This window comes from Trichosurus vulpecula, chromosome 3, assembly GCF_011100635.1.
Source record: "Trichosurus vulpecula isolate mTriVul1 chromosome 3, mTriVul1.pri, whole genome shotgun sequence".
In the NCBI taxonomy this organism is placed as follows: domain Eukaryota; kingdom Metazoa; phylum Chordata; class Mammalia; order Diprotodontia; family Phalangeridae; genus Trichosurus; species Trichosurus vulpecula.
Genome location: NC_050575.1, coordinates 437,174,786 through 437,188,740, shown reverse-complemented (window position 1 = coordinate 437,188,740; position 13,955 = coordinate 437,174,786).

Genomic DNA, 13,955 nt, shown 5'->3' with positions numbered 1-13,955 from the left:
GGCATGGAAACCTGGACCTGATCCACTTCTGATCTGGGTTTGTTTGTCTCTTGTTGGACAGCCTGGTTACCCCCTGCTCTTGAGAGATCATCACCATTTTGGTGCCAGACTTAGTGTGGACACCAATTGGCTTTAGTCCTACTATAGCTTTGAACTCTTGAACTCAATCAATCCACCAGCTGTGCACCAACAGGCCTGGCATTGAAAGTTTTTCATTGGCGATACACAGTAGTTTCCTTACAACAGATTCTCTTTGTCTGTCACAATCTTTCTTGTAGAAAGTTTTAAATAAGTCAGTTATCGACACCATTACTCTAGTTGTCTTGTTCAGCCCTCACTCATTACCTCCTGCAAGACTATTACGACAATCTCCTCATTGGTCTCCCACCTTCTAGTTTCTTCCCTTACCTGCTCAGCCTCCTCACAGCTGCCAGTATATATTCCTAACGCATAGGTCTGACCATGCCACTGTGCTATTCTAATTTTTGCCTCTAACGATAAAATATAAACTCATCATTTCTGGATATTTGAAATCCCTTCCTTCCCTCAAGAATAAGCTCTTTGATTCATTGATTGATCAAGTACTTAGTAATCACCTATTATGTGCCAAGTGTATTGGAAAGACAAAGGTGAAAATTAAAAAAAAAACCTCTGCCCTATAGAAGTGTATATTATGTTATGGAGAAATAACATAAGCAGATAAGTAAATACAAGTAAGGTAGGCAGAAAAATGTGGGGAGTGGGGATGCCAGCCATGTGGAGGCTCTTAGCTGAGCACTGAAGGAAGCTAGGGCTTCAAAAAGGTGGGAAAGACAAGGAATGCATTCTGGGAATGGGTGAGAGCCTGTGCAAAGGCAGAGGCAGGAGAGGGAATGGCTTATTCAGGAAATGGAAATTGGGTCAGTTTGGCCATTAAGCATAGAGTGTGAAGGATGATAATACTGTGTAGTAAGCTGGGCAGTAAACTGTATCGTAAACTGGGCAATAAGATAGGTAGTAAACTGGGCAGTAAACTGGATAGTAAGCTGGATAGTAAGCTGGACAAGCTGAGTAGTAAACTGGGTAGTAATACAGGTAGTAAGGTGGACAGTAAGCTGGATAATAAAGTGGATAGTAAGCTGGATAGTAAACTGGGTAGTAAGCTGGGCAGTAAGCTGGGGCAGTAAACTGGGTAGTAAGCTAGGCAAGCTGAGTAGTAAACTGGGTATTAATTCATTAAACTAGGCAGTAAGCTGGGTAGTAGACTTGACAGTAAAGTGGATAGTAAGTTGGACAGTAAGTTGGATAGTAAGCCAGAGAGTAAGTTGGGTAGTAAGCTGGGTAGTAAACTGGATAGTAAGCTAGGCAAGCAGAGTAGTAAACTGGGTATTAATCTAGGTAGTACACTAGGCAGTAAGCTGGGCAGTAAGCTGGATAGTAAGCTGGGCAGTAAGCTGGACAATAAAGTGGGTAGTAAGCTGGGTAGTAAACTGGCTAGTAAGCTAGATAGTAAGCTGGATAGTAAGCTAGACAAGCTGGGTAGTAAACTGGGTAGTAATACAGGTAGTAAGCTGGACAGTAAGCTGGATAATAAAGTGGATAGTAAGCTGGATAGTAAACTGGGTAGTAAGCTGGGCAGTAAGCTGGAGAGTAAAGTGGGTAGTAAGCTGGATAGTAAACTGAGTAGTAAGTTGGGCAGTAAGCTGGATAGTAAAGTGGGTAGGAAGCTGGATAGTAAACTTGGTAGTAAGCTGGGCAGTAAGTTGGATATTAAGCTAGACAGTAAGCTGGATAGCCAGCTGAACAATAAACTGGGTAATAGGCTGTTTGGTGCCAAGTTGTGAAGGGCTCTTAATGCCAAATAGAGGAGTTTCATTTTACCAGAGATACAAGAGTAAACCACTGGGGTGTCCTGAATGGGGTGATGGCATGGTCATATATGTGCTTGGAAAAATCAATTTGGAAGCAATGTGAAAGACAGACTGGAGAGAAGGGAGCCTGAGGCCTGTGGGATCAACTGGGAGCCTATGGCAATAGTCTAGCTGAGAGGTGATGAATGCCTGAACTAGGGTAGTAGCCAGGAGAGTGGGGAGAAGGGGACAGACAGATGGGAAAGGTGTGGAAGTAAAAGCAATAAGACTAGGCGTGTAACTGGCTATGAGGGATGAGAAACAGTCAAGAACTGAGGACCACAAGGTTGGGGAATCAACAACGGGCAGGATGATAGCGCCACCTACAGACACAGGGAGAACAGGAAGAAGGGCGTTTCTTTTGGGCGGGGAGGAGCTATTGCGTTTAATTGCTGATTTATTGAATTTAAGATAGTTATGGGATGTCTGGTTGTAACTGTATAGCAGGTATTTGATGACAAAGTGGAGCTCATAGTAGAGTGTACAGAGCTGAGTAATCAGCATAGAGATGATGGTGAGATCACCAAGAGAGTGTGAAGAGAGAACTGAATGAATGAATGAACAAAAAGGCATTTATGAAGCTCTTACATTTGGCCTCAAAGAATCCATCTCTTCCTTCAAGACACTGCTAAAGCATTTCCATCCTCATGAAGTCTTTTCCAATCCTCTTCACCTGCTAATGCCACTCCATGCAAGCTACTATGAAGCTAACCACTTTGCATGTTGTATCGGTATTAATAATCTTTCTATTCCTTCTGTGTGTACATATTTATACACATGTAGGTGTATATATATATATATATATATATATATATATATATATATATATATATATACACACACATATATATATGTGTGTGTGTGTGTGTGTGTGTGTGTGTGTGTGTGTGTGTGTATCCATGCATATGTACGTGAATGTAAGTCGATATGTGGTGAGTCTGGGATACTCACACCCATCTTTCTTCTATATCTCCCCCATTAAAATGTAAGAGCCTTTTGAGACTGGGACTAGAGATTGTTTCTTTCATGGCATTTGAGTCCCCAACACAGTGGCTGGCACATGGTAGAAGTTTAATAAATATTTTCTGATTGATTTAGTCAGTCAACGAGCATTTATTAAGCACCTACTATATGCCAGACAGAGTCAGCTACATGGCTCAGTGGAGAGAGCACAGGGCCTGAAGTCAGGAAAGAACTGAGTTCGAATCTGACATCAGACACTTACTAGCTTTGTGACCCTGGACAAGTCACTTAGTCCCTGATTGGATTAACCCACTGGGGAAGGAAATGGCAAACCACTCCAGTATCTTTGCCAAGAAAATCCCAGAGACAGCATGGTCCATGGGATCACAATGTCAGACTTTACTGAATGACTGAGCAATAACAACAAACAAGCCACGCTTGGTGTTAAGCAACAGGGATACAAAGAAAAGCAAAAAATAATCCCTCCTCTCAAGAAGCTCATTGTCTAATAAGAGAGACAGCATGCAAATAACTGTGTAAAACAAGATATAGAGAGGTTAAATTTGAGATAATCAATGAAGGGAAGACACCCAGATTGAGGAGGAAGGTGAAAAGCTTATTGGAGGAGAGGGTAGTTTAGCCAAAACTTAAAGGAAGCCAGGAGGCAGAGGTGATAAGGGAGAACCCCACCCTGCACCAAGTTATGGGGGGCAGCCAGAGAAAACACTGGAGTCTATTGAGGGTTGTGTTCCAACAAGAAGGCCAGTGACACCAGATGGTGCTGGTGGGAAAGAAGAGACTATATGGTATAAGACTGGGTAGAAAAGGGCCAGGTTACAGAGACATTTCAAAGCTAAACAAAGGATTTTCTATTTTAACCTAGAGATCAGAGGGATCCCCTGGAATTGAATGAATAGCAGGGGTCTGTGACATGGTCAGATCTGTGCTTTAGGAATATAGATTTCACAGGGGAGTGGAGAACGGACTGGAGTGGGCAGAGACAAGGTAGGAAAGCCCACCAGCAAGCTAACATAACAGTCCAGGCATCAGGTGATGGGGGCCTGTGTAGGGTGGTAGCAGTATCAGAAGACAGAAGCAGTTGTGCAGACATGATGTTGTTAAGGTAGAAACCCCAGGATTTGGAAACTGATTGAATCTGGGGCTCAGTATGAGGAGTTGGGCACTAAAGAACCAAACACAGAACTGAAGTTACTCCTTGCCCTCAAGGAATTTATGTTCTAATTAATGGATATAGCACATACAGGGGTTGCTGTGGTTCAGTCATTTCAGTCATGTCCGACTCTCCGTGACTCCATTTTGGATTTTCTTGGCAAAGATACTGGAATGATTTGACATTTCCTTCTCCAGGTCACTTTATGGATGAGGAAATTGAGGCAAAAAGGGTTAATAGATTTGCCCAGGGTCACCCAGCTAGTATCTGGGGCCGGATTTGAACTCAGGTCTTGGGCACTCTATCCATTGCCTCATCTAGCTGCCTAGGGAAATGGAACTCAAAGAAAGTGTTGTTGCTGTTTGCTGTTGTTCTTGTTGGGAAGGTTAAAGTGATGGTGAATGGGACCATAGAGGAGTGCATTGACACAACTTTTGTAGTAGCCATGGGAGTATCGATTTCATTATTGTCCCATAACTCCAAGGGGAGAGGGCAAGCAGGGACAGAAAGTGCCCGGGGAGTAAAAGTAATCATGGCCAGAGGCCAGTTACACATGGTAATCCATGTTAGGCACTCACCAGTCAGGCAGTGGGGCCCCAGGATGAGATTTCAGGATCTGAAAGGGTGATGTTGTCCAGGGCATGACTCATGGTCCAAGTGTCAAAGCAACTAGCAAAAAGATGTCTAGTGAGTAAAAAGAAATCTCATGACAAAGCCTTGGAGCACACCCAAACATAGCGGGCAGCCTTAACAAAACACCAACAGAAGAAACAATTTCCAGGCTCAGGAAATTCCCAATCCCCTTTTCAAATGAATCCCCCAGTGGTTGGTGCTCTTTCACAATTCCTTTGTATATGCTTATTTGGGCACATGTTTACTGTACTCCCTCAGCAGAGTTTAAGCTCCTTGAGGACAGACTTTCTTTAAATGTTTATCTGCCTTCCCAGCTTCTTTCACATAGAAAATAATAAATATTTGTAGAATTTAATTGAAAGTCATTGTGCAAATAAATTATGCTATTGAGACACCTGCTAATTCTAGGTTAGAGTGAATACTGTGATACTGAGCTAAGCAGCTGGTGTTGGTCCATTTCCAATCCAGTGTCCTTGGAGGACTGGCCAGCCAAGAGAGCCTGGGGGATGGAGAACAAAAACCAAAACAGGTCTCCACATTTTAATGCCATCCTTGTATGATGAAATGTGTCAGTTGATGCCATTGTCCACTTCAAATGTCTCTTGATACAGAATTTGTGGACGGTGGTTAGTTTGGGGTACTTACTGCCCACAAATGCCTACCTCATTTAGCATGAGACATCCAAACCTGGGTTGGTGGGTCCTCCTAATCAGGCATATGCTGGAGTCAGCAGTTTTAGAGACTTAGTCGCTAAATTTTCAGTATAAGCATTGACACCCCAAATCTGCAAATGCTACAAATCAGGGCTTTGTTTATTGTTCTGTTGATTTCTAGACTTAAGAAAGTGATGAAGAAAATACATATTAAATGGAAAAGGGTGGCCTGTGTACTTTGTCCCTGAAAATCAGTTGTTAAACACTTATCAACATAACCCTAGCTCACCACAAGAAGGTTTCTCCAACCTTGAATTTTCTGTGTAGAGTTGATTTCATTCCCATCCAATTCAATAAATATTTATTAAACACCTACTATGTGCTAAGTTCTGGGGATATAAGTAAGGAAAAATAAAGGTATCCCTGCTCTCAAAGAGCTTAGACTTAAATAGGTTAAGACAACACACCAAAGGAAGATGAAGAGCAGGAGTTATGGGGAGGGGGAAAGGAGTACAGAGCCAAGACATGCCCAACAAGAGGCCATGATGTTCTGTGGAGTTGAAACCAAGCATTGCTGCAGATGGAAAATGGAGAGAGAAGTTCTGGAAGTTCTGCAAGATGTGAGCCCCCTATGATGGAAGGCTTTGGGAGGCATTTATTACCCTCCAAATCAGAGGAGAGAAGCAACAAGGAGAGTGGAGAAGTGTGGAGTATCCAAAACTAAGTCAATCTGCACGGTGATGAGATTTCAGGGGACAAAGTCCAACTCCCTTTCATTTGAGAAATGAGGAAACTGAGGCATAGAGAAATTCAATGACTTGGCCATGATAATGGCCAATGATACCAGTAAGTATCTGAGGCCAGGTATGAAGCCAGGTTCCCTTGATCCCAAGCCTACTATCCCATCTACTGCTTTACCTAGCTTCCCAGCTTGAAGGTCTACCTCCAACACATAATTTCTGTGTGAATCTGGAAAGACCATTTAATGGTACAGTTCCCCTGGAGACTCTCATGAGACTCTGAGTTGAAGAGAAGGTGCTGATCTACATCTGAAGAGGGAGTGTCTTCACTGGGAGTCCCCTATACTTATGAAGTCATAGATCTGCTATCAAGGGGGAAGGGAGGGCACAAGCATTTATTAAGTGCCTACTATGCACCAGGCAACATGCTAAGTGCTTTATAATTATCATTTTATTTGATCCTTATAACCACCATTATTACCCCCATTTTACAGTTGAAGAAACTGAGGCAGATAGAGGTTAAATGGCTTGCCCAGGATCCTATAGGCAATAAGCCTCTGAGGCTAGATTTGAAAATAAGCAAAAAGTGTGTCTGTCACTGTCCAAGTGACCAGGGATACAAAATAAAATTGAAACAATCACATCCCCCATAAAACCACTGATGGGAAAGGTGGGTACTTTCCTAATCAATGCTTGGTGACTGTAGCAAAGGTACTGAGTATCTTAGAATTTCAGAATTGAACGGGGTCTCAAAGTCTGTGTAGTCCAACACCCTCCCAAATAAAAGTTCTCTTCACAACACCCTCAACAAATGGTCTTTAAGGTTTTATTTAAAGACCATCTGCTCCGGGGAAGCCCCCTACCAATGAACATCCCATTCCACACAAGGAAGGCCTTGTTAGGAAGTATTTTTGATACATCAAAACTAAAGCTTATACCAATGGCTTGTAATTTTAATCCTGCAGAAACCAAGAAGAACAAGTCTCTTCTTTCTTCTAGATGACAGACCTTTAAATTCTTGGAGATGGCTCTCCTATTCTCAAAAAATTGTGGCTGTTTTCCAGCCTCAGCATTCCAGGTTTTAACTAGTCCTCAGATGACATAACCTCTAGTCTCTTCACTACCCTGGTTGCCTTTTTCTTAGGGCTCTCCATCTTGTTTGTGTCTTTCTAGAGGCAAAATGTCATGGCAGAAATAAAGGTCGCCTTGGAGTCAGATGACCTAGATTCAAATATTGGCTCAGTCACCAACTACTGGTGTGACATTGGACTTAACCTCTCTAAGCCTCAGTTTCTTCATCTGAAAATCAGGGGATCATATTAGGTGACAGCTAGGTGGAGTAGTCAAGAGAGCGCTGGACTTGGAATACAGAAGGTTCATTTTCATAAATTCAAATCTAGACTCAGACATTTATTACCTCTGTGACCCCGGGCAAGTCACTTTACTCTGTTGAACTCAGTTTCCTCCTCCATAAAATGAGCTGAAAAAGAAAATGGCAAACCACTCAAGTATCTTTGCCAAGAAAACCCCAAAATGGGGTCACAAAGAGTTGGACATGATTGAAACGACCAAACAACAGGAGAGGACATCTAAAGTGCCTCTTAATTCTATACCTATTTTCTGGAGAGTCTACATAAATTGTTAACAAGAAACAGGATCATAAATCTGTAGCTGGAAAGGAAATTAGAGATCTTTTAGCCCGACCTCTATATTTTACAGATAAGGAAACTGAGGCTTAGAGTAGTTTATTTACCTAAGTCAGTATAAGTAGTAAGTAGAAGAAATGGGATTTAAATTGAGGTGCTAAGACGCCATGGTGAGTGCTTTTTCAACCATACCACATTAAGAAATGCATTCTCACTAGGAATTGTTTTGGAAGTGGGTCACCATGCCACTTTCCCCAAATCCTAATAAGTGTATGTGATTGCCCCATCTGATGCCTGCTCCTGGCAATGGTGGCTCTGGCAAAAAGGAAGGCAGCAAAGTACAGCAAAGCTGCCATTCTTATCAGGGCAGCTAGGTGGCACAGTAAACAGACTGCCAGGCCTGGAGTCAAGAAGACTCATCTTACTGAGTTCAAATACAGACTCAGAAACTCACTAGTTGTATGAACCTGCGCAAGTTATTTCATCCATTGGCCTCAATTTCCTCATCTATAAAATGAATTGGAGAAGAAAATGGCAAAGTACTCCAGCATCTTTGCCAAGAAAACTCCAAATGGGATCCTGAAGAGTCAGACACGATGGAAAAACACTTGAACAACTGAACCTTTGCTACTATGAATCCCAACCCTCCTCCCTGCACATGTCCAGATGTGCAGCAAGGGTTCTCTCTCTCTCTCTCTCTCTCTCTCTATTTCCCCTCCTATGTCTCTCTTTCCTCTCTCCCTCTCTGTCTCAGAATCACAAAACACACACACACAATTAGGGATGCATATGTATACAATGAAAGCAATTTTCATAATTGATAAATGCACACATAATAACTCTCCCTGCCACAGACTGACCTCTCATAGGTATAGGAATCCCTGCCATCTTTCAAGATTTAGTTCAAATATCACTAATTGATGGATTGATTAAGAGAAGTAATAAATCAAGGAATACCTGTATATGGCTTACCAACTAGACTGTTAAACACCTTAAAGAGAGGGCCTAGACCTTATGTGAAAACATTTTCATATTCATAGCTCTGAATATGAAACTTTTGACCTTGATATGGGTTCAACTACCTTATTTTCTCTCTGGAATAGAGAGGTTTTGAAGGAGCATCTTTAAATCCCACTCTAAGATCACCTTGTAATCTTATTAAAAGCTCACCGTCCATAGAGCTAGAAAAATAATAACAAAATTCATTTGGAGGAACAAAAGGGCAAGAATAACAAGGGAACTACTGAAAAAATGCAAAGGTAGGTAGTCTAGCAGTAACAGATCTTAAACTATATTATAAAGCAGCAATCAACAAAACTACTTGGTACTGGCTAAGAAATAGAGTGGTGGAGCAGTGGGACAGGTCAGGTACACAGGACACGGTAGTAAAAGACTATCGTAATCTACTGTTTGATAAACACAAAGACTCCAGCTTCTGGGATAAAAACTCACTATTTGACAAGAGCTGCTGGAAAAAACTGGAAAACAGTGTGACAGAAAGTAGGCATAGACCAACATCTCACACTCTATACCAAGATGAGATCAAAATGGGTACATGATTTAGACATAAAAGGTGATGCCATAAGCAAATTAGAAGAACAAGGAATAGTTTACCTGTCAGACCTATGGAGAACAGAAGAATTTATGACCAAAAAAGAGATAACCCTGGGAAATGCAAAATGTCTAATTTTGTTTATATTATATTTAAAAGGTTATATACAAACAAAACCAATGCAACCAAAATTAGAAGGAAAGCAGAAAGCTTGTGCATAGGTCATTAAGACGGGCTTTTAGCACTTATTTAATCAAGTGCCCTTGAAGAGTTTAGCCTTTGTTTTTTTAGGAGTCTTTGATGACCTCCTTGACTCAAGGGAAAGCCTGGTTTGCATGGGTTTGAGTGATGTGTTTGTGATGCCAGAGGCTTTTAGTCCATGTGGGTTTAAGTCCATTGATTGTGATTCTTTTAGGTCGTGTGGGTGAGTCACATGTGGTGACGCCCGGCACAGAATGTATAAACCCAGAGGTTGGAGTTCTCACTTGGGGCTCTCAGTCACTGGAAGGGTGGTGTGTGACTCTGGGCAAGCCGATGTTAAGAGCTTCCCAGCTTGTCAACCCAGATGTTGATGCTTTCCTGGTAACTATGAATTGTGATTTGGTCTATTTATATTGTGTATGTTTGTCACTTGTTTGTATTTGCTCTGAAGTTCAGGTTGCTGGCTTTTCCTCCTGAACTAAATGAATGATATTTTTATGTTGGATTAAAGTAAGATTATTAATCTACTTCCCTTAGTAAAACAGATGAAAAGAACCTATGCTGGCAGCTCTTGTGGCTGGTCTTGTTGGGTCTTACAGCCCTACAGCAGCTGCTAGCTAAATTGTTGTTACAGCTGGGAAACATTTTTTGAAATCAGTACTTCTGATAGAGACCTCATTTCTCAAATGCATAGAGAAATGAATCAAGTTTATAAGACTACAAGTCATTACCCAGTTGATAAATGGTCAAAGGATATCAACAGGCAGTTTTCAGAGGAAGAAATTAAAGCTATCTATAGTCCAAAGAAAAATGCTCTAAATCACTATTGATTAGAGAAATGAGAATTAAAACAACTCTGAGGTACCACCTCACACCCATCAGACTGGTTAATGACAGAAAAGGAAAATGACAAATGTTGGAGAAGATGTGGGAAAATTGGAACACTAATTCATTGTTGGTGGAGTGGTGAACTGATCAGCCATTCTGGAGAGCAATTTGGAACTATACCCAGAGGTTTATAAAACTGTGCATACCCTTTGATCCAGCAATACCACTACTGTATCCCAAAAAGATTAAAAAAGGGAAAAAGACACACATGTACAAAAATATTTATAGCAGCTCTTCTTGTGGTGGCAAACAATCAGAAATTGAGGGGATGTCCATCAACTGGGGAATGGCTGAACATGTTGTGGTACATGAGTGTAATGGAATACTATTGTGATATAAGAAATGATGAGCAGGTAGATTTCAGAAAAAACCTGGAAAGACTTGCATGAACTGATGCTGAGTGAAGTAAGCCGAACCAGGAGAACATCGCACACGGTAACAGAAATATTGTGCAATGATCAACTATGACAGGCTTAGCTCTTCTCAGCAGTACAATGATCCAAGACAACTCTAAAAGACTTGTGATAGCAAAGGTTCTCCCCATCTAGAGAAAGAACTATGGAGTCTGAATGGAGATTGAAGCATACTATTTTCATATTTGTGTGCTTGTTTGTTTTGTTTTCTCTTTCTTGTGGTCGTTCCCTTTTTTTTCTGATTATTCTTTCACAATATCCCTAATGTGGAAATATGTTTAACACAATTGCACATGTATAATGCATATCAGATTGCTTGCTGTCTTGTAGAGAGGGAAGGGGAGATCGAGGGAGAAAAAATTTGGAACTCAAAATCTTACAAAAATAAATGCTGTAAGTTATCTTTACATGTAATTGGAAAAATAAAATACTATTAAATGCAAAAAAGTGCAAAAAATTAAGTGGGTGGGTTTCAGTTTCTCTCTGCTCCAGTTTCTTCTTCTGGAAAATGATGTACTTAGAATAAATAATCTTCTATGTCCAAAAACAAAAGCTCCTCATCCTTAATCGCTTGGTGCCACTTGGTGTTTGCTTGTTCCCAAAGATGGACAATTTCTTTCCCCTTCTATTCAGATATGCAGCCCAGAATATCAGGTGCCTTGTGGGTACTATTAAAATTCTAGGGATTCTATCAAAAGTTGTGAAGTACCACAGCTTCTGCCAGCCCCTCACCTACTGGCTATGCTTATGATTCCTTTAACAGAAAACAAACATTTTAATTCCACAGTAGGAGAATCATCCTCAAAATGCAAATTCCCCTGAGTCAAGAAAATCCTATTACTTCCTTTGACACTATGATGAGTTGCAAGAGAGATTGCATTTGTACAGTGTTTCACAAATCTTAAAGCAGTTTATAAATGTTAGCTATAACAATGGTCATTATTATCATACCATTGGAATGACATGCATTCCTGAAATCAAGTTTACTTGATGGATGGAGGGAAAAACAATGGAATTGAAAGACTTAAAAATCTTCGATATCTAAAGGATCACGCAGGGAAAGACGAAAATACTGAGTTGGGATCAGTGTAATGGAAATCATGTTGGATCTTAAATCAGAAGGCATGAGTACAAACTCTACTTCATGACGATGTGACCTTGGGGCAAATCATTCACTTTATCTTTTTTGGACTTCTCATGCATTCATAGGTCCCTTCTAGCTCCACATAAATGATCTTAAAGACCATAGCCCAACTCATATTTTAGAGAGGAGAAAATTGTGTTCCAGAAAGGGGAATAGCCTTTGTTTCAGAACACAAGGGAGAGCAAACCATAGAGTTTGAGAAAGTCAAGAAAAGAAGGGTCTGAACATCTCATTCCCAGGCTCAAGAAGCCTCATTGGCTCCCCCTTGACTATTTTCTGTCTGGGATTTAAAGCCCTTCACAGTTGGCCTCATTTCTCTACATGCTCTCTATAACCCAGCCAAAATAGCCTATTGCCTACACATTTAGAACATTCTATCCCTTACTTCTCTACCTTGTCACAAAGGACTCCCCTGCCTGGAATGCAATCCACCTCTAAGTCTTAAATCCCCCAATTCTCTTCTAATCTCAGGTCAAGAATTTCCTTCCACAAGAAAACTGTCCTGAAATGCTCTCACTCTTGTTCGAGTTTCTTCTCCCATATAAGTTTGTACTTAATTTTTATGGATTATGTATTTGCTTATCTGTGTATGTGTTGCATCCACACTCACAGTAGAATGTAAGCCCACTGATGGCAAGAACTGTCACAGTTTTGTATTTGTATCCACAGTAACTAGCACGATAGCCCCACTTTTGTTGTTCAATTGTAGCTGACTCTTCGTGACCCCATTTGAGGTTTTCTTGGCAAAGACATTGGAGTTGTTTGCCATTTCCTTTTCAAGCTCATTTTGCACATGGGGAAACTTAAGCAAAGTTAAGTGACTTGCCCAGGGCCACACAGCTAGTGTCTGAAGTCAGATTTGAACTCATAAAGATGAGTCTTTCTGACTCCAGGCCCAGTGCTCTATCCACTGTGCCACCTACTAACCCAGAATAGGCCCACAGTAGAAGTTTCACAATTTATTTCTTTTGGGGGGAGGTGAGTATAAGCTTCTTCTGAGTAAGGATTTTTCATTCATTGTATTGGTATTCTCAGCATGGTAGGCATATAGTGGGTGACTAATGAATGTTTGGTGAGTGAAGATGAGCTTCCTGTAAGCAGAGCTGATTTGATTCTTTGTATGTGTAACCCCAGCACCTATCAGAGTGTTTGGCACATAGTAGGTGCTATCTCACTACTTGTTGATTAATAGGTTGGTTGAGTGAGTGGGTGAGCGAGAGCTAGCCAACTCAAAGGCAGATGCTACAGACATTATTGGCTTGCTGAGGGCCAACCCTGTTTAGCAGAATGATGGGAACCATGCCCACTCTGGGAGAGATGTAAGTTTCATGGGCACCCACATTTCTGAAGGTTTGACAGCTGCACAGTGGTGCTGATAAATATGGGGGAGGGAGAAACCCAGTGTTCATTTTGAATTCCTTCCAATTAGCCCCTCTCTGAGCTGCAGAGGGCAGTACAGTTAGAGCTGGATAGCTCCCCAGAAAGCTGGCAGAGAGCTGGCACCAGCTGTTTTATGGGCCCTTTCCATAGCAAGTGCTGAGGAGCAAGTAATTGGACAAGGTTCTCTCTCAGAGGCCTCAAGCACACCTCCCTCTCCCAGTTTGCCTCAACTGCCTTTGTTGGCAAGAGAGGTGCCACTGCATGTGGGCTGTGTGGGCAAGGCAGATGGGGCGGTGGATGGGAGCTGCCGGAGCTTACAGCCGCCGTTGTCGGGATTTTAAATAATGATGTATCATGTTTGTTAAAATGCAAGCTCGAACATGTTTTGTTTAATTAGCAGTTTTGAAAGTCACAAGGATATGATTTGTTGTTGTTACTTTTTTCCTTTAAAGATCACCTGCCAGGCGCTTCCGTGGAGCGTGACAAGTGAGCCAGTGTAACCATGCTTACTGCCAGCCAGTCAACAGCATGCATGCAACACACAGGGCTAGACAGCCTGGGGAGATTGAGAGGGAAGAGTGAGGATGTACTCTGGCTGTCAGTTCGAGGCCATGGTGGCAATCTGGGACAAGGATAAGGACAGGGAGCCAGAAAACGAGCCGATGAATCACCAAGCACCAAG